General features: G+C 39.8%; 1 protein-coding gene across 1 annotated transcript in view; it reads right to left on the reverse strand.

Moving 5' to 3' along the window:
• Positions 1–19131, reverse strand: part of LOC115184117 (sialoadhesin-like) — a 161367-nt gene that overhangs the window by 75439 nt on the left and 66797 nt on the right. The window lies entirely within an intron of this gene.

Genomic DNA, 19131 nt, shown 5'->3' on the forward strand with positions numbered 1-19131 from the left:
ATACAAAACAATTTTACTATTCCTTTCTTACAGATAATGGGGCCGGCTATAGGGTTAGCCCAGACACCCATCCGTTTCCAATTCACCATTATCAAGACAGGCTCTCTTGCTCACTAGATATCCCACCCATTCCACGTTCCATACATTTTCATTCCTTGGATGGATCAAACGTTTTGCATGTAGACCCTGGGTATGTCTTAAGGATAGAAGCGCCCAGCAGCGTAATTGTTCGCGATATTGGAAAAAATTGTCCAGCTTTTTCATCATGGTCAGGAATATATGGTAATCACATCATGTAAAGCTAAAAACAGTCATAAAATAGTTCACTTCCTTCAAGGCTTTGGAAAATACATATGAACTAACAGATTTTGTAGCATTTGTACTATCATATTGTTCACATGCTAAAATTGTCACTTTGGAGTCGGGGCTATACGCCATTGAAGAGATTCTTATGACTTTCAAATCATCGCGCCCGCATACCTCCTCTTCCAACGCGTAGCCGGGCAGGAAGGTACCACTTAGGGCTTGTTCAATCTGACATAGTGCTAGCCGTATCTTAAGCCATTCTCTCATACGCAGCGCAGGAGAAAAACTCCAGAGTTTTGCTTGATAAAGGGGGCTGGGACCGCTGTCTGTGAAAATCTTCACAATTGAATCCTCCGGTTGGAACATGTAAGCCATATGTCCATCACTCATATCCAAAACTCCTTTAAAACATTCAGGGGCCGCACACAAAATGTCCTCGATGATTTTGTCATTGGGTTCTTGACACGAGGCACATAGTACACCCAGAATTGGCCTAGGAGACATAATTTTCTGTTTAATGTTCTGGATTTATTTTGAATTTCTTGATTAGTGTTCCGGGGCACTTGTGCTATTCTGGGGCTTATTTGTAATGCAGCAAACTGAAGCATATCAACATATCAACTTTTTCCACAGTAAGGTTTATGAAATGCTGTGCCATTATGCAGAATTTAAAGTGTACAGCCTTTTAACTTACAGGGATGAGCATGTCTCTGGGATGTCTCAAGTATACACAGCAAAAAGTCCAGTGTTGAATTAACTCCCACAGAGTTGATTTCAACACTTTTTGAGGGTTTATATAGGTCCACACTCTCCAGAGTTAAATTAACACTTTCAAAATAGTTAAACATTTAACACTCTGCCAGAGTTCCTTCTTTAACTCGCAAAACAGAGTTAAAGTAACACTAAGAGATTAGACAACTAACACTGCTCCGAGTTAATTTTTATTAACTATTTGGGTAGTGTTAATTTTTATTAACTATTTGGGTAGTGTTAATTTTTATTAACTATTTGGATAGTGTTAATTTCACTCCCTAAAGTGTCAATTATCTACACTGAAAAAATGTTAAAATGAATTGTTAATTTATTCAATATTATTTAATTAAATATATACTTATAATAATAATAATGAATCACAATAAACAATCATTGTCAAAAACATTTATTTGTGCCTTCTCCCTTGCAGTCAGTTGAATTAAAACATTGTGAGTGAAGGTATAATGTAAACTTTCATCTGAAACATTGTATGAGCTTTGAATATCAAACGGTTTATGAAATTTAAGCTCAGACATTTTTAGTAGACATCTTTCCACACTTCTTAATAATCTGAATGCATGATGATGGTCATCAAAATTCTCTGTAAATAGCTTGTTTGTCAAAAAAAAAAAAGTGATCTTCAACCAAAAGTAAATCACTTATTTGACAAAAGACTGGCATGTCTTCTTCCATTGCACTGCAAATAACTAGTCCAGCTTTATATTCTACACCATCAACTTTAACCCAACTAGTTGAGAAAACGTCTTTTGACAAGATCGTTTCAAGCATTTCATTGTTGACGACATTCTCATCTCTGAAGAGAAAATATTTAATTGGCCCATACTCATTTTGTTTGAGGGTAAAGGTTTCCCAGTGATAAGCAATGGCCATCTGATGCTTTTTAGCAAGCGATTTGGTTATGTTTTTGACATTTTTAAAACAATCTTTAAACAGCTTGTGTTTGGCCTCAAACCTCATACACCACGTATATAATAAGGGGCCAATTTTCCTTATAGAAGATGGGTAATGGATCATAAAATGATGCTTAGGTATCAAGTTTCTATGTGGATACAAGTGCTTAAGTAGTTTGTGGTGGTCAACAATCAAATGCTTTAAATATGTTGTCATGAGAGAAGGTGAAAAAAACTGTTCATTATTTGAAGTAACAACAGTAACAAATTCCAGTTTTTGTTTCCTGCAGGAATAATGTCAAACAGTGGGATGTTTTTCACAAGACACATTGTCTGAATAGAATTCAAACCAATGCCATTGCCAACACTCTCCAAAATAATCTTTGTAGGACGATTTTTTCATTCTAAAAATCCATAATCAAAACAATAAATCCTGGAAAGCAAGTCCTGTTCTGACATAGTGTTGCGTGAGATATCCAAAAAGCAATTTGATCTCATACTGAACCACACCCTCAAGAAAATCATGCATGATATCAAATGAATAGTTATTACAAACATGGAAATACTTCAATGAATTAAACGGTTTGCCTTGCATGGGATGAGACGCTTATCCATTGTGATGTAGAAGCTCTCAATCTTGCTCTTCTGACGCCCAACAGCGAGGAGGTACGGCTGCCGATTTTGCTGGTTGCGGAGATGCTCCTCCAAACTGCAGCATGACTAGGGTTGAGATTAGAAAACTGAAAATTAGACACAAGAATAATGTGCAGCCAGAGAAAACTACATTATAGAAGTGATTATTCAAACAGCTTTTCATTGGCTAGTGCAAGATGGGAATGAAGACTTAATTACAATTCCATCCACTTTTTAACAACCCTCATTTACATATGTGGCTAAGAAGGTGACGTGACAAATTATTATAATCACGTTAATAATATAATTACCTTATGAAAGACAACAAGTCTCTCAACTGCATCACATGCACTAATTTTTGGAGACTTCAGTCCCCCTGGAGGTGGTGGAAGGAGATGTAACAGCAACAACAGGGAAGCCATTTCTTGGTCGTAGGCTGAGGACAAAGAGTCACAAGAATTAACTGAAAACTCTTCAAATGTAATACTTTTAAAGTTCGAATGAGAACAGGGAGGCATTATGAGAACGTTTTAAAAAGTCATCCATCTATTAGTCACATTTATCCCAAAAATCAGATCAACGTTCAGAGATACACAGAATAAACAAATGAAATATTATTGCAGTTATAATTTAACTGCAATTATAGCAAATTTATTAAAATAAAAAAAAAAAACTCACTTGTTGGCTCATCAAGATCACTTCCTGGGGGACTTTCTGCTGACTGCACCAAGCGACACAACTCTGGTGTTGAGGTGAGCCGCTTAGCCTCTTTTATGACATTTGGCTTGAAGAACAAATCCCATTTCTGAAGAAGCCTGGAGGATGTGTTGCCATCAAATAGGAGAGTGAAGTCTTGGTCCACCTTTAAGAAAGAAGATATTAAACTACTACTACTTCAGGAAATACTTTCAAATTTCAAGCCATTCTAAACATCTCATCCCAAACGTACCAATCCTTTTGTATCCAGGAATCTTGGGAAGCTGGAGAGGATATGAACACTTCTGCCTGGGTCATTAACGAGCTTCTGACGGTGCTGAAAGGTCTCTCTCATCTTCTGGAAAAATCAGGGAATTGTCTGTGGTATGGTTGCGCAAAGACATGGCCTCTTGGCAAGCATCACCATCAAGCTGCCTTTCAACATTAACAGTCCTTTGGAAATTTGGGCCCCCTGGAGAAAAGTCAATTGGGCTATTTGGTGGCAGTGCAGATCCTCGACGAATCTTCCTCTGGACTGTTTTCAGACGGCAAGAAATGTATCCTGTGCTGCTTGCAGCATCATAGAAGTGTTCCTGAAATGGAAAAAAGAAAATAAATGCGTTGTCATACCAGGCTCATGAGAAATCTCACGGAATTCAAATATCAATGTCATCCACACAGTTTTGTGTCACAACATGACATGAAAGAGTTAACAATAATAATGCCTATTACATAGCCCTTCTTGGAGTATGGATCCTTGAGGGAAGGGAACAACATCACTATCCCACGCGCATAATCTTCTCTGATTGCTTTAGTGGGGCGGTGCCTGAGAGGAGATATTAAATTAGTACATTTATGCAATGGCCATGCAGTTATCTGGTACAAATAAAAACAATGTGAAACAAACATACCCATGATTGTCAATCATGTGAGCCACCAGGATGTTAACCATTTTTCTTCTTGCAGCATCTGTTAGGGTTTCTGTTGTTTGGTACTCCTGTAGTACTTCTTCACCCCCAGACTTGCCTCTTAGCACAGCTTCAATCAACTAATAAAAAACATTACAATACAAAACATGGTGATAAATAGCTTTTCTAGAGACTCAGAGTGAAAAAATGTGATTTTCTGCTAATTTTGTACTTTAGCTTTAACTTAGTAATTTCAGTACAATTAACTGGTAATACTTATATACTTTTAATTAAGTAAATGATCTGAGTACTTTTTCCAACACTGCAGGTCATAGAATCTGATGGGTCACCAAATACAGTGTACGCTGGTCACACAGACAACACGTGAAACACCGTCTGCATGTTGGGACGTGTTGTTTGCGGCCCCTTTGATGTTCAAAGTGAAGGGGGGAAAAAGACGTTAGCTCCAGCCTCAAACAAGATTTTATACAGTAAAAAAACATAACGCTTTGTTTTTCCTCTCAATAAATCATCATTGATAAAGTTGGAGACGGTTTAAGTAACAAACTGTTAGCTAGCTTACCATACACTTCTAGCTAGCTAATCACCAGGACAAATTTGCTGCTCAGACCTGGCAACAAACACGGTTTTGTTAGGCATATATTCTCTGTAGATGTTTCATTGTTCATACTGAAATTCTCCGCATCAATTTATAATTGTTTCAGTAAGTTTGAGTTAATTGCACTTACCGTGTAGTACTGCATGGGAGGGAGAAAATGGCGCCGACTTGTCTCCTCTGTCTCCAACCGACGAAGTGAAATGCATGGGCGGAGCTTAATTACATCTCTGCGGAGTTGGGTTAACACTGACCGGATCAACTCTGTCAAATAACTCCAACACTGAACACCATTTAAATCAGAATGTGTTAAAATTACACTCTGGGAGTGAAAATCAACTCGGAAATGTTTAACCCTGAAATTTCAACACTCCAATTTTTGCTGTGTAGGCTACCCCGACATGCTCTGTCTCCTATATCTTTCCTGTTAAATATTAGCCACTATCAGTATCAACCGTCAGTAGGCCTAATAACCAAACATATTACACTGCCAATGTACTGTTAGTTCCCTTCAGATGGTATAGACTACATTATCATTCCATTTAATTGCATTGTTTCTTTTACCTTCATTTTGTTCCTCTGTAAATGTCATCCCGGCCGTGTGGTTGTTGCTGAGGATCGTTAGTAACAGGTGATCATATTGTGGTGGTTAATTTCTTTACTATCAAATGCGGAGAGACAAACTTATCACACAAGTCAGAGTTATACTTGAACTAAATCTTTATTCACTTATTAATAACCTCTTATGGATAGGGGGCAGTACTTTCACGGCTGGATAAAAAACATACCCGATTTAATCTGATTATTAGTCCTGCCCAGAAACTAGAATATGCATATAATTATTAGCTTTGGATAGAAAACACTCCAAAGTTTCTAAAACTGTTTGAATGGTGTCTGTGAGTATAACAGAACTCATTTGGCAGGCCAAAACATGAGAATATTCTGTTCAGGAAGTACCCTGTCTGACCATTTCTTCCCCTTGTTGATTCTCTCTATCTATTACAAGGGATCTCTGCTGTTACGTGACACTTCCCACGTCTCCAATGGGCTCTCAGAGCCCGGAAAAACCTGAATGACGTAATTCAAAGCCCTGGCTGAAACACACGAGTGCTTTTGTTAAGTGGTCTATCAGCAGACAAAAGGCTTAGGCGCGGGACCTGCCCGCCCCCGCCTTTCTGTTTTTCCCTCTGTTTACAGACACGCAGATTCCCGGTCGGAATATTATCGCTTTTCTACGAGATAAATTGCATAAAAATTGATTTTAAACAGCCGTTGACATGCTTCGAAGTACAGTAATGGAATATTTAGAATTTTTTTGTCACGTTATGCGCCATGCGCACAACCGTGATTTACCATTCTGATAGTGTCTAGAACTCACGAACAAAACGTCGCTGATGGAACATAACGATGGATTATTTGGGACCAAACCTACATTTGTTATTGAAGTAGAAGTCCTGGGAGTGCATTCTGACGAAGAACAGGAAAGGTAAGACCATTTTTCTTATAGGAAATATGATTTTGGTGAAGGCTGAACTGGGTGGGTGTCTAAATAGCTAGCCCGTGATGGCTGGGCTATGTACTTAGAATATTGCAAAATGTGCTTCATCCGAAAAGCTATTTTAAAATCGGACATATCGAGTGCATAGAGGAGTTCTGTATCTATAATTCTTAAAATAATTGTTATGCTTTTTGTGAACGTTTATCGTGAGTAATTTAGTAAATTGTTAGTAAACTCCCCGGAAGTTTGCGTGGGGTATGCTAGTTCTGAACGTCACATGCTAATGTTAAAAGCTGTTTTTTGATATAAATATGAACTTGATTGAACAGACATGCATGTATTGTATAACATAATGTCCTAGGTGTGTCATCTGATGAAGATAATCAAAAGGTTAGTGCTGCATTTAGCTGTCTTCTGGGTTTTTGTGACATTATATGTTAGCTTGAAAAATGGGTGTCTGATTATTTCTGTCTGGGTACTCTGCTGACATAATCTAATGTTTTGCTTTCGCTGTAAAGCCTTTTTGAAATCGGACAGTGTGGTTAGATTAACCTGTCTGGGCTAGGGGGCAGTATTGAGAATTTTGGAAAAAATATGTTCCCATTTTTAACTGCCTCCTACACCAACTCAGAAGCTAGAATATGCATATTATTGTTCAGGTTTGGATAGAAAACACTCTGAATTTTCTAAAACTGTTTGAATGGTGTCTGTGAGTATAACAGAACTCCTATGGCAGGCAAAAACCTGACAAGGTTTCAAGCAGGAAGTACCCTGTCTGACAAGGAGTCGTGCGTCTTGCATCTTTTTATTGAAAAGTAAGGATCTTAGCTGTAACGTGACAATTCCCAGGGCTCCGATAGGCTCTCAGAGCCCGGGAAATAACTGAAGGTTTACGAGGGAGCCTCAGGCTGAAACACATTATCACCTTTTGTAAGTGGCTGCTCCGAGGACCTTTGAATGAGGCGCGTGCATGAGTCGCTTCTAAGGAGAAATTTTATTCGGCTGTTTAGGCTCAATGCATACTCCCGGTCGGAATATTATCACTTATCTACGAGTTGAATGGCATAAAAATTGGTTTTAAACAGCGGTTGACATGCTTCGAAGTACGGTAATGGAATATTTAGACATTTTTGACACGCCAATGCGCCATGCGCGGGACCGTGAAGAAGCATTCTGATAGTGTCTAGAACTCACGAACAAAACGTCGCTGTTTGGATATAACGATGGATTATTTGGGACCAAACCAACATTTGTTATTGAAATAGAAGTCCTGGCAGTGTATTCTGATGAAGAACAAGCAAGGTAAGAACATTTTTCTTATAGGAAATGTGATTTTGGTGGAGGCTGACCTGGGTGGGTATCTAAATAGCTAGCCCTGTAATGCCGGGCTATGTACTTAGATTATTGCAAAATGTGCTTCATCCGAAAAGCTATTTTAAAATCGGACATATCGAGTGCATAGAGGAGTAATGTATCTATAATTCTTAAAATAATTGTTATGCTTTTTGTGAACGTTTATCGTGAGTAATTTAGCAAACTGTTAGTAAATTCCCCGGAAGTTTGCGGGGGTTATGCTTTTTCTGAACGTCACATGCTAATGCAAAAAGCTGTTTTTTGATATAAATATGAACTTGATTGAACAGACATGCATGTATTGTATAACACAATGTCCTAGGTGTGTCATCTGATGAAGATCATCAAAGGTTAGTGCTGCATTTAGCTGTGGTTTGGGTTTATGTGACATGATATGCTAGCTTGAAAAATGGCTGTCTGATTTTTTCTGGCTGGGCACTCTGCTGACAATCTAATGTTTTGCTTTCGTTGTAAAGCCTTTTTGAAATCGGACAGTGGGGTTAGATTAACGAGATTCTTGTCTTTAAATAGCTGTAAAATAGTCATATGTTTGAGAAATTGAAGTAATAGTATTTCTAACGATTCAAAAATCGCGCCACTGGAATTTCAGTAGCTGTTACGTAGGTGGGACGAAATCGTCCCACATACCCGAGAGAGGTTAACGAGAGTCTTGTCTTTAAATAGCTGTAAAATAGTCATATGTTTGAAAAATGGAAGTTTTCGGATTTTAGAGGAATTTGTATTTCGCGCCACGCCCATCATTGGATATTGGAGCAGACGTTCCGCTAGCGGTTAATAAGGGAGCAGGTCATTACAACGCACACACATAAAGTGAATCGATTGAGTGCTCTACAATAATGATGGCTGGTCGACCAATCACCCTCGGATGATTCGTTGAGAGCCCCGTGACAAAAGAACAAAGTTATTGTTTAGCCAAGATACACCCCGTTCAACCTACATGACGAACAATAAATGAATAGAATGGGTCTCGACGTTAAGATTTGTATGAATGATACTTATAATTCACAGCAGACAGTATCTGCTGTAAAAACAGTTCTCTTTGTGTAGAGACCAGGGTCCGGCCCTGGGGTCATCTCTCCCTGGTACCATATACAGTTGGAGTCAGAAGTTTACATACACTTAGGTTGGAGTCATTAAAACTAGTTTTTCAACCACTCCACAAATGTATTGTTTACAAACTGTAGTTTTGGCAAGTCGGTTAGCACATCTAGTTTGTGCATGACACAAGTAATTTTTCCAACAATTGTTTACATACATATTATTTCACTTAGAACCCATTGTATCACAATTCCAGTGGGTCAGAAGTTTACATATACTAAGCCGACTGTGCCTTTAAACAGCTTGGAAAATTCCAGAAAATGATGCCATGGCTATAGAAGCTTCGGATAGGCTAATTAAAGTCATTTGAGTCAATAGGAGGTGTACCTGTGGATGTATTTCAAGGCCTACCTTAAAACTCAGTGCCTCTTTGCTTGACATCATGGGAAAATCAAAAGAAATCAACCAAGACCTCAGAAAAAAATTGTAGACTTCCACAAGTCTGGCTCATCCTTGGGAGTAATTTCCAAACGCCTGAAGGTAACATGTTCATCTGTACAAACAATAGTACGCAAGTATAAACACCATGGGACCAAGCAGCCGTCATACCGCTCAGGAAGGAGACGTGTTCTGTCTCCTAGAGATGAATGTCCTTTGGTGCGAAATGTGCAAATGAATCCCAGAACAACAGCAAAGGACCTTGTGAAGATGCTGGAGGAAACAGGTACAAAAGTATCTATATCCACAGTAAAACAAGTCCAATATCGACATAACCTGAAAGGCCACTCAGCAAGGAAGAAGCCACTGCTCCAAAACCGCCATAATAAAGCCAGACTACGGTTTGCAACTGCACATGGGGACAAAGATCGTACTTCTTGGAGAAATGTCCTCTGGTCTGATTACACAAAAATAGAACTGTTTGGCCATAATGACCATCGTTATGTTTTGAGGAAAAAGGGGGAGGCTTGCAAGCCAAAGAACACCATCCCAACCGTGAAGCACGGGGGTGGCAGCATCATGTTGTGGGGGTGTTTTTTTGCAGGACGGACTGGTGCACTTCACAAAATAGATGGCATCATTAGGAGGAAAATTAAGTGGACATATTGAAGCAACATCTCAAGACATCTGTCAGGAAGTTAAAGCTTGGTCGCAAATGAGTCTTCTAAATGGACCATGACCACAAGCACACTTCCAAAGTTGTGGCAAAATGGCTTAAGGACAACAAAGTCAAGGTATTGGAGTGGCCATCACAAAGCCCTGACTTCAATCCTGTAGAACATTTGTGGGCAGAACTGAAAAAGTGAGTGAGAGCAAGGAGGCTTACAAACCTGACTCAGTTACACCAGCTCTGTCAGGAGGAATGGGCCAAAATTCACCAAACCTATTGTGGGAAGCTTGTGGAAGGCTGCAGGCAGCCTGGTGGTTAGAGCATTGGAATAGTAACCGAAAGGTTGCAAGATCGAATCCCTGAGCTGACAAGGTAAAAATCTGCCATTATGCCCCTGAACAAGGCAGTTAACCCACTGTCCATAAGCCGTCATTGAAAATAAGAATTTGTTCTTAACTCACTTGTCTAGTAAAATACTAAGTGAGTGTATGTAAACTTCTGACCCACTGGGATTGTGATGAAAGAGATAAAAGCTAAAATAAATAATGTCTCTACTATTCTTCTGACATTTCGCATTCTTAAAATAAAGTGGTGATATTAACTGATGTAAGACAGGGAATATTTACGAGGATTAAATGTCAGAAATTGTGAAAAACTGAGTTTAAATGTATTTGGCTAAGGTGTATGTAGACTTCCGACTTCAACTGTAGAACCGAAACATTAACACATGCTCTGGAATGCTGTGTCTTTAGCTTTTATCATCCAAAAGACATCATAAATATCCTGTCAGTGTTATCTTCCAGAGGTCCATCCTCGGTAGAACACACACACAATAGTTAAAAGAATCCTCTATTATGTTGCATAAAACAACCATTTGATGCAATAAAAGTATTATAACATAATCTTGCAATTTTGCTCTCACACCTCGCTATCACAGGCCGCGTTTGAGAGCATCAAAACACTGATGTATAATGGGTAAATTGTGACTGACTGATCTGCAATTAATATTGAGTAGTTATTTATCATACAAGGTGATTTGTAGATTACTCAATCTCGACTCGCCTTCAAAGCTTGAAAACCAATGATGTCTTCCAATATTATAATAACTGTCTACTGTACTGTGGAAAACATGTATAAATTCATCTTTAAGATTTTCGACATAACAGACAATAAAGACCGCTGTAATAATTCACACAATATTTTCTATTTATTGTGAGCTAATTTACAACATGATGCATACATTACACTGAATCACACTTTATCTAAAGTAGGTAATAATGAATAATTTGACAAGAAAACAATTGTGATTATGTTATTAATAACCCTTTTCATGAATGCTGTTGCACAATAATGTCTGACAACAATACAAAGTAGATCATTTGTACATATCAAGAGCACCTTGGTCCAAGAGCAATACACATTAAAAAGCTGTTATCAAGATTATCCATTATCCATATTAGACACAGAGAAATGTGTATTAGGTAATCAAAAAAATCAGGAAAAGGCTAAATCCCATTCAAAAAAATCTGGAGCATTATGTTAAACTATAGATAGTCAACAAATACATACACAAGACGGCTATTTATGTTATAAAAAATCTGGAAATGGCAAAATCCCATAGAAAAGAGCAGAATCATAATCTATCTAATTTATTATCAATCTACATCATTATAACGTCACGGAAGGAGAATTGAACTCCCCCTCCCTGGTTCTCGAGGGCGCCAGGCTGCCCATCATTACGCACAGCTGTCACCATCGTTATGCGCATCAGCACTTCATTGGACTCACCTGGACTCAATCATTTTATTGATTGCCTCACTTATATCTGTCTATTCCTCAGTTTGATCCCCATGTCAGCATTGATGTTGTTTCGTTTCCCTTGTCCAGACGCTGTCCGTGTTTTGTTTCATGTCTGTTATTTATTAAATGTTCACTCCCTGTACTTTCTTCTCGTCTCCCGGCGTCTGTCCTCACACTTCTAGATATGACAGCAGGATAATAGAGATGTACGGCCTATCTTGGTTTGGTGCCGAAGATCTACAGTCCAGGTTCTGTGGTGGCTCTCTTCAAATCAAAATTTATTGGACACATACACGTGCTTAGCAGATGTTATTGCGAGTCTAGTGAAATGCTTGTAGAGAACTACCAGTCTACTTCAGTCCAGGTTCTGTGGTGGCACTCTTCAGTCCAGGTGCTGTGGTGGCTCTCTTCAGTCCAGGTTCTGCGGTGGCTCTCTTCAGTCTAGGTTCTGTGGTGGCTCTCTTCAGTCCAGGTTCTGCAGTGGCTCTCTTCAGTCTAGGTTCTGTGGTGGCTCTCTTCAGTCCAGGTTCTGTTGTGCTTCAATGGGCCAAAATTCACCCAACTTCACCCAAGCTTGTGGAAGGCTACCCAAAACGTTTGACCCAAGTTAAACAATTTAAAGGCAATGCTACCAAATACTAATTGAGTGTATGTAAACTTCTGACCCATTGGGAATGTGATGAAAAAAAATAAAAGCTGAAATAAATCATTCTCTCTACTATTATTCTGACATTTCTGTGACGTTCGTCATTAGGAGGAGACCAAGGCGCAGCGTGAGTTGGGTTCATCATACTTTATTTTAAATGTGAACCAGCTAAAACAATAAACAATACAACGAACGACAAGCTATGCATGCAAACACATGCAACACAAAGACAAGATCCCACAACTGACTGTGGGAGAAAGGGCTGCCTAAGTATGATTCCCAATCAGAGACAACGAATGACAGCTGCCTCTGATTGGAAACCATACTCGGCCAATAAAAGAAAAAACAACATAGACATACAACACATAGAATGCCCACTCCATGTCACACCCTGACCTAACCAAACAGTGAAAAACGGCTCTCTCAGGTCAGGGCGTGACAATTTCACATTCTTAAAATAAAGTGGTGATACTAACTGACCTAAGACAGGGAATTTTTACTCGGATTAAATGTCAGGAATTGTGAAAAACTGAGTTTAAATGTATTTGGCTAAGGTGTATGTAAACTTCCGATCATCAACAACACCATCATCATCACCATTATCATCACTATCATCATCAACAATCACTTATTGAACAGATCTGTTGAACTGTAAACACATATTTCCACATTCATTATTCTGAAGCTGTTTTATTTTCAGAACCCCAATCTTCAGTGACCACAGAGAGTCAGAACACCCATTTAATGTCCCATCCGAAAGACAGCACCCTACATAGAGCAATGTCCCCAATCACTGCCCTGGGGCATATCATATTTTTGATCTGAGGAAAGAGTGCCTCCTACTGACCCTTCAACACCACTTCCAGTAGCATCTGCTCTCCCATTCAGGGACTGACCAGGGTGAACCTTGCTTAGCTTCAGAGGCAAGCCAGCAGTGGGATGCAGGGTGGTATGCTGCTGACAGGTGGTATGCTGCTGACAGCTGGTAAGTTCCATGGGCTTGTAAGTAAGCATTTCACGGTAACCTTTTGATTAGATTTTCATTCTATTGTACAAACCCATTCAATTTACACTCCTCATCAGCTGCATCAAAGTGCTGCTAAAGGTTCCAGTGTTCTAGACTAGAGCTCTCCCTACTGGCATCTCAACATTACTGCACCATCCTAATAATAATGTCCTCAATAATGTTGGACTAATAACAACATTACAAACTGGAAATGAATCAGATAGAATGCTGAAACACAACACTGGCTACTTGACAAAGTCACATTTAACCACACAAACACACATGTTTGTAGTAATACAACATGCCACCATCATTCTGTTACATGGGCTGCATCCCAAATTACACCCTAATCCCTATATTGTGCACTACCTTTGACCAGAGCCCTATGGGCATGGTATGACTGTGTGACCTCTACTAATCCCTATGTACTGACTCAGGAATGTGTGAAGGACCACAGGGACGTCTGACAAAGGGTTTTATTGTGACCACAACAAGGCCCTCCGGTTCACTTTGGGTTCTTATACAACAGGGTTTCTAGGAGGAAAGAGATACATGGAAATAGAATGAAAACTTCTCTCCATCTACTTCTTATCCGTTGCGCTTTTTGTCCCTTCCTGCGTCCCGTCCAGGATGAGAACATCATGCAATCCATGCATCTATTCGACAAAGTCATATGGTGACACTTCCTGTGGGTGTGGCCTATCAGAAGGGACGCCCATATTTACCCCCACTGCCCCCGCCCCATGCTCTCTCCCAAAAACAGACTCAATGGGGCTGTCGGGGGTAAACGATGCCTCTCCATTGGATCTCCACTCTCCCATCCACCCCTAACCCCTCTCTTCCTACTTGGGAAAGTTTGACACTAGTTAGGGGGTCAAGAAACATATGACATCACATTCTCACTAAACAATGATGAATTCTATTCTCTAACTACTAGTTGGACAAAATGGTGGATATTCATCTAAGGACAAAGGCTTTAATCTGAACTTGTTAACTGTGAGATGTAATATTATCAATCATTGAACATTCCGGTATGTTCCATCTTTCTGTGTTGTGGAATGCTCTTGTTGATGGAACTACCTTCAACACTCCAAACATCCATGATGTCATATTGTGTCTGCATCATGTGTTTTAAAATGGTAATAAATAATATTTCATGTAACAGGACATTGCTCCTTCTGAAAGTGTCTGTCTATATTTTGTACTGATGATGATGAAGGTGAATAAACCACTGTTGCTCAACAAACCAATGTAAATGTATTATTTGTAGTTACTGTATGTACTGCACAGTACAAGAGGTGGGATGTTGAAAGCTTTTCATTTTCTCTCCACTAAATACACTGTTAATTGTCACTGTTTTCACATTGTTTTAAGTGTAATCTTATACGTTTATTACAATAAATATCCCTCTTCACACATATTTTTTTTAAGTGATAAGAAACGTTGCATCAAGCAAAACTCTTTCCTGGACGTTGAGGCAAATATGTGCCATAACTTTGTCATAAAAATATATATTTTTAATTCTTGCAAATTGACAATACCATATGAAGTAATACAATATAATAGAACAGATAGAATAACTATTGTTGTTAGACTTCATATATAGTCTCTGTCACTCCCTGATCTGTTTCACCTGTCCTTGTGCTTGTCTCCACCCCCCTCCAGGTGTCGCTCATCTTCCCCACTATCCCCTGGGTACTTATACCTGTGTTCTCTGTTTGTCTGTTGCCTGTTTGTCTTGTTTGGCAAGTCAACCAACGTTTTGTCTCAGCTCCTGCTTTTACCCAGTCTCTCTTTTTCTCGCTCTTCTGGTTTTGACCCTTGCCTGTCCTGACTCTGAGCCCACCTGACCTGACCCTGCCTGCCGTCCTGTACCCTTGCCCCACTACTCTGGATTATCGACCTCTGCATGTCTTGACCTGTCGTTTGCCTGCCCCTGTTGCTGTAGTAAACATTGTTACGTCAACACAGTCTGCATTTGAGTCTTAACTGAAACGCGATAGTCTCATAAGTTTGATGATTCTTTCTGACAGATAACATATAGCAAAATATAGTTATATAAAATAGAACTGGACATCGAGGCTGCCTAATTCAGATGTATACAGGTTTTGTCAAAAGTTCTTGAAGTCAGATTCTGAGTTTACTGTAACTTAAGAAATATTTTTAAAAATTACATATATACTTTTACAAATATTTACAATGCCCCTTTCTTATTCATCATAGTTTAAAAGTCAAAACTGACCCTAGATCAGCACTCCTACTCTGAGTGTGAATAGAGTAGTCCTGTGTGACTCAGTTGGTAGAGTGTGGCTTGGGGGTTCGATTCCTGCTGGGACTTCCCATATGAATGATTTATGCACCATGACTGTAATGACTGAGTGAATGACTTTAGATAAACGGCTAGATGCCGTATATTATTATAAACCGGGAAGTATACTTGTTTACTTTTCTACTTATGTTGGTAACCAGTTTATAATAGCATTGAGGGACCTCGGGGGTTTGTGGTATATGACCAATATACCACGGCTAAGGGCTGTATCCAGGCACTCCACTTCATGTCACGTTGCCTAAGAGGAGTCATTAGCCTTGGTACAGTGAATTGGCCAATATACCCCACCGCCTCTGGCCTTATTGCTTAATAACATATGTCTGTATACACTGAGTGTACAAATCATAGACTAACCACGTGAATCCAGGTGAAAGCAATGATCCCTTATTGATGTCACTTGTAGATGAAGGGGAGGAAACAGGTTAAAGAAGGATTTTCTGCCTTGAGACAATTGAGACACGGATTGTGTATGTGTGCATTCAGAGGGTGAATGGGCAAGACAACATATTTATTTGAACAGGGTATGGTAGTAGGCGCCAGGCGCACCGGTTTGAGTGTGTCAAGAACTACTGGGTTTGATGAATCCTGGCTCCTGCTGTTTCACACTGATGGGAGGACTAGGGTATGGAGAGAACCAAATGAGTACATGAAGCCATCATGCCGCGTGTCAACATTACAGGCTGGTGGTGGTGTGGGATGTGTTTTCATGGTACACATTGGGCCCCTTGATAAAAGTGGAGCAATGTTTGAATACCACAGGATATCTGAACATCATCAGGTGCATTCCTTCATGGCACCAGTGTATCCATCTGCAGATAGATGTTTTCAGCAGGATAATGCCCCATGCCACAAGGCTAGGATTGTCCAGTGACAGTGAATTGACAATGAATTCAGCTTACTGCAGTAGCCTGGCCAGTCACCAGATCTCAATTCAATTGAGCATCTGTAGGATGAGATGGAACGAGCTATTCGGAGTAAAGATCCACTACCAGCCAACTTGACACAACTGTGGGAAGCACTGGAGTCAACATGGACCAGCATCCTTTTGACAACTTGTAGAGTCCATGTCCTGACAAATTGAGACTGTTCTGAGGGCAAAAGGGGGTGCAACTCAATATTTTGTAAGGTCAGTGTATATCACTTAGTTTGAATATACGGGTCCAGATACGCAATACATCACCAAAAGAATGTGGACACCTGCTCGTCAAACATCTCATTCCAAAATCATGGGTATTAATGTGGAGTTTGTCACCCCTTTGCTGCTATTACAGCCTCCACTTTTCTGGGAAGATTTTCACTAGATGTTGGAACATTGCTGCGGGGACTTGCTGCCATTCAGCCACAAGAGCATTAGCGAGGTTGGACACTGATGTTGGGCGATTAGGCCTGTCTCGCAGTCGCCGTTCGATTGGGTTGAGGTCAGGGCTCTGTGCAGGCCAGTCAAGTTCTTCCACATCGATCTCGACAAACTATTTCTGTACGGACCTCGCTTTGTGCACAGGGGCATTGTCATGCTGAAACAGGAAAGGGCCTTCCCCAAGATGTTGCCTCCACCAAGTTGGCACTATGCATTGGGGTAGGAAGCGTTCTCCTTGAATCCGCCAAACACAGATTCGTCCATCAGACTGTCAGAAGGTGAAGAAGGATTCATCACTCCAGAGAATGTGTTTCCACTGCTCAAATCAAATCCAATTTTATTTGTCACATGTGCCAAATACAGTGAAATGCTTACTTACAAGCCCTTAAAACCTCTTGAGGCTACCTGGGACGTTAGCGTGCCCCCCGTGGCGCACCCTATCAACAGCAGGTGCATTTCAAGAGCGGCAAATTTGAAACCAAATAAATGTACAAATTCAAATTTCTCAAACATACAACTAACTTACAGCCTTTGAAAGATAAACATCTTCTTAATCTAACCACGTTTACCGATTTCAAAAAGGTTTTACGGGGAAAGCATAAAGTTAGGTTATGTTAGGAGAGTACAGTGACAATAGCGGTGTGCAATGCATTGTCGATTCAAAGACAGGCTTCACCAAAACCATACAATCAGCTAAAATTATGCACTAACCTTTTACAATCTCCATCAGATGACACTCCTAGGACATTATGTTAGACAATGCATGCATTTTTAGTTCTATCAAGTTCATATTTATATCTAAAAACAGTGTTTTACTATGGCGTTGATGTTCAGGAAATCGTTTCCCTCCAATACCGGCAGTCAAGTCATGACAACAAAATAATTAATTAATATTAGAAAACATTGCTAAAATATTATATTGTCATTCAAAGAATTATAGATTTACATCTCTTGAACGCAATGGACTTGTCAGATTTTAAATTAACCTTACTGGGAAATCACACTTTGCAATAATCTGAGCACTGCGCCAGAAAAATACGCATCGCGATACAGACTAACCGCCATGTTGGAGGAATCTAAAATCTAAAATACTATATAAATAATCCATTACCTTTGATTCTCTTCATCAGATGTCACTTCCAAAGAGTCCCAGGTCCATAACGAATGTAGTTTTGTTCAAAAAAGCTCATCATTTATGTCGAAAAACCTCCGTGTTGTAGCGCATGATCTAAGCCAGCCGGACTTCACTTCACTTCAAGAACGGAAAAAATATATTTCCGTTCGTTCAAACATGTCAAACGTTGTATCGCATAAATCATTAGGGCCTTTTTTAACCAGAACATGAATAAAATTCAAGGCGGACCATTGGGTTTTCTTTTAAAACGTTTCGGAATGAGAGTACCCACCATCAAATCGCGCGCCAGGGGTCTAATGGACCATCACGTTCCATGGCTCTTATTCGGTCAGATCTCACTGTAGAACACTCAAAACACTTTGTAAAGGCTGGGGACATCTTGTGGAAGCAATAGGAAGTGCCAGAATATACCTCACCCCCTTTGTTTTTCAATGGCATAGGCTCAAAGTCAATTCAACACATCAGGTATCCACTTCCTGTCAGAATCTGTCTCAGGGTTTTGCCTGCCAAATGAGTTCTGTTATACTCACAGACACCATTCAAACAGTTTTTGAAACTTTAGGGTGTTTTCTATCCATATATAATAAGTATATGCATATTGTAGTTACTGGGTAGGTGTAGGAGGCAGTTAAAAATGGGCACATATTTTTTTCAAAAAATTCTCAATACTGCCCCCTAGCCCCAACAGGAATTATTAACCAACAATGCAGTTTTAAGAAACCTAAAAAAATACAAATAAAAAGTAAGAGATAAGAAAAACAAATAATTAAAGAGCAGCAGTAAATAACAATAGCGGGGGCTATATACAGGGGGTACCGGTCCAGAGTCAATGTGTCAATATGCAATGGTGTGTGTGCAACAGAGTCAATGTCTCCAGAGTCCAATGGTGGCGAGGTTTACACCACTCCAGCCGACGCTTGGCATTGCACATGGTAATCTTAGGCTTGCGTGCGGCTGCTCGGCCATGGAAACCCATTTCATGAAGCTCCCGACGAACAGTTGTTGTGCTAGCGTTGC

Source organism: Salmo trutta, unplaced genomic scaffold, assembly GCF_901001165.1.
Source record: "Salmo trutta unplaced genomic scaffold, fSalTru1.1, whole genome shotgun sequence".
Lineage (NCBI taxonomy): Eukaryota > Metazoa > Chordata > Actinopteri > Salmoniformes > Salmonidae > Salmo > Salmo trutta.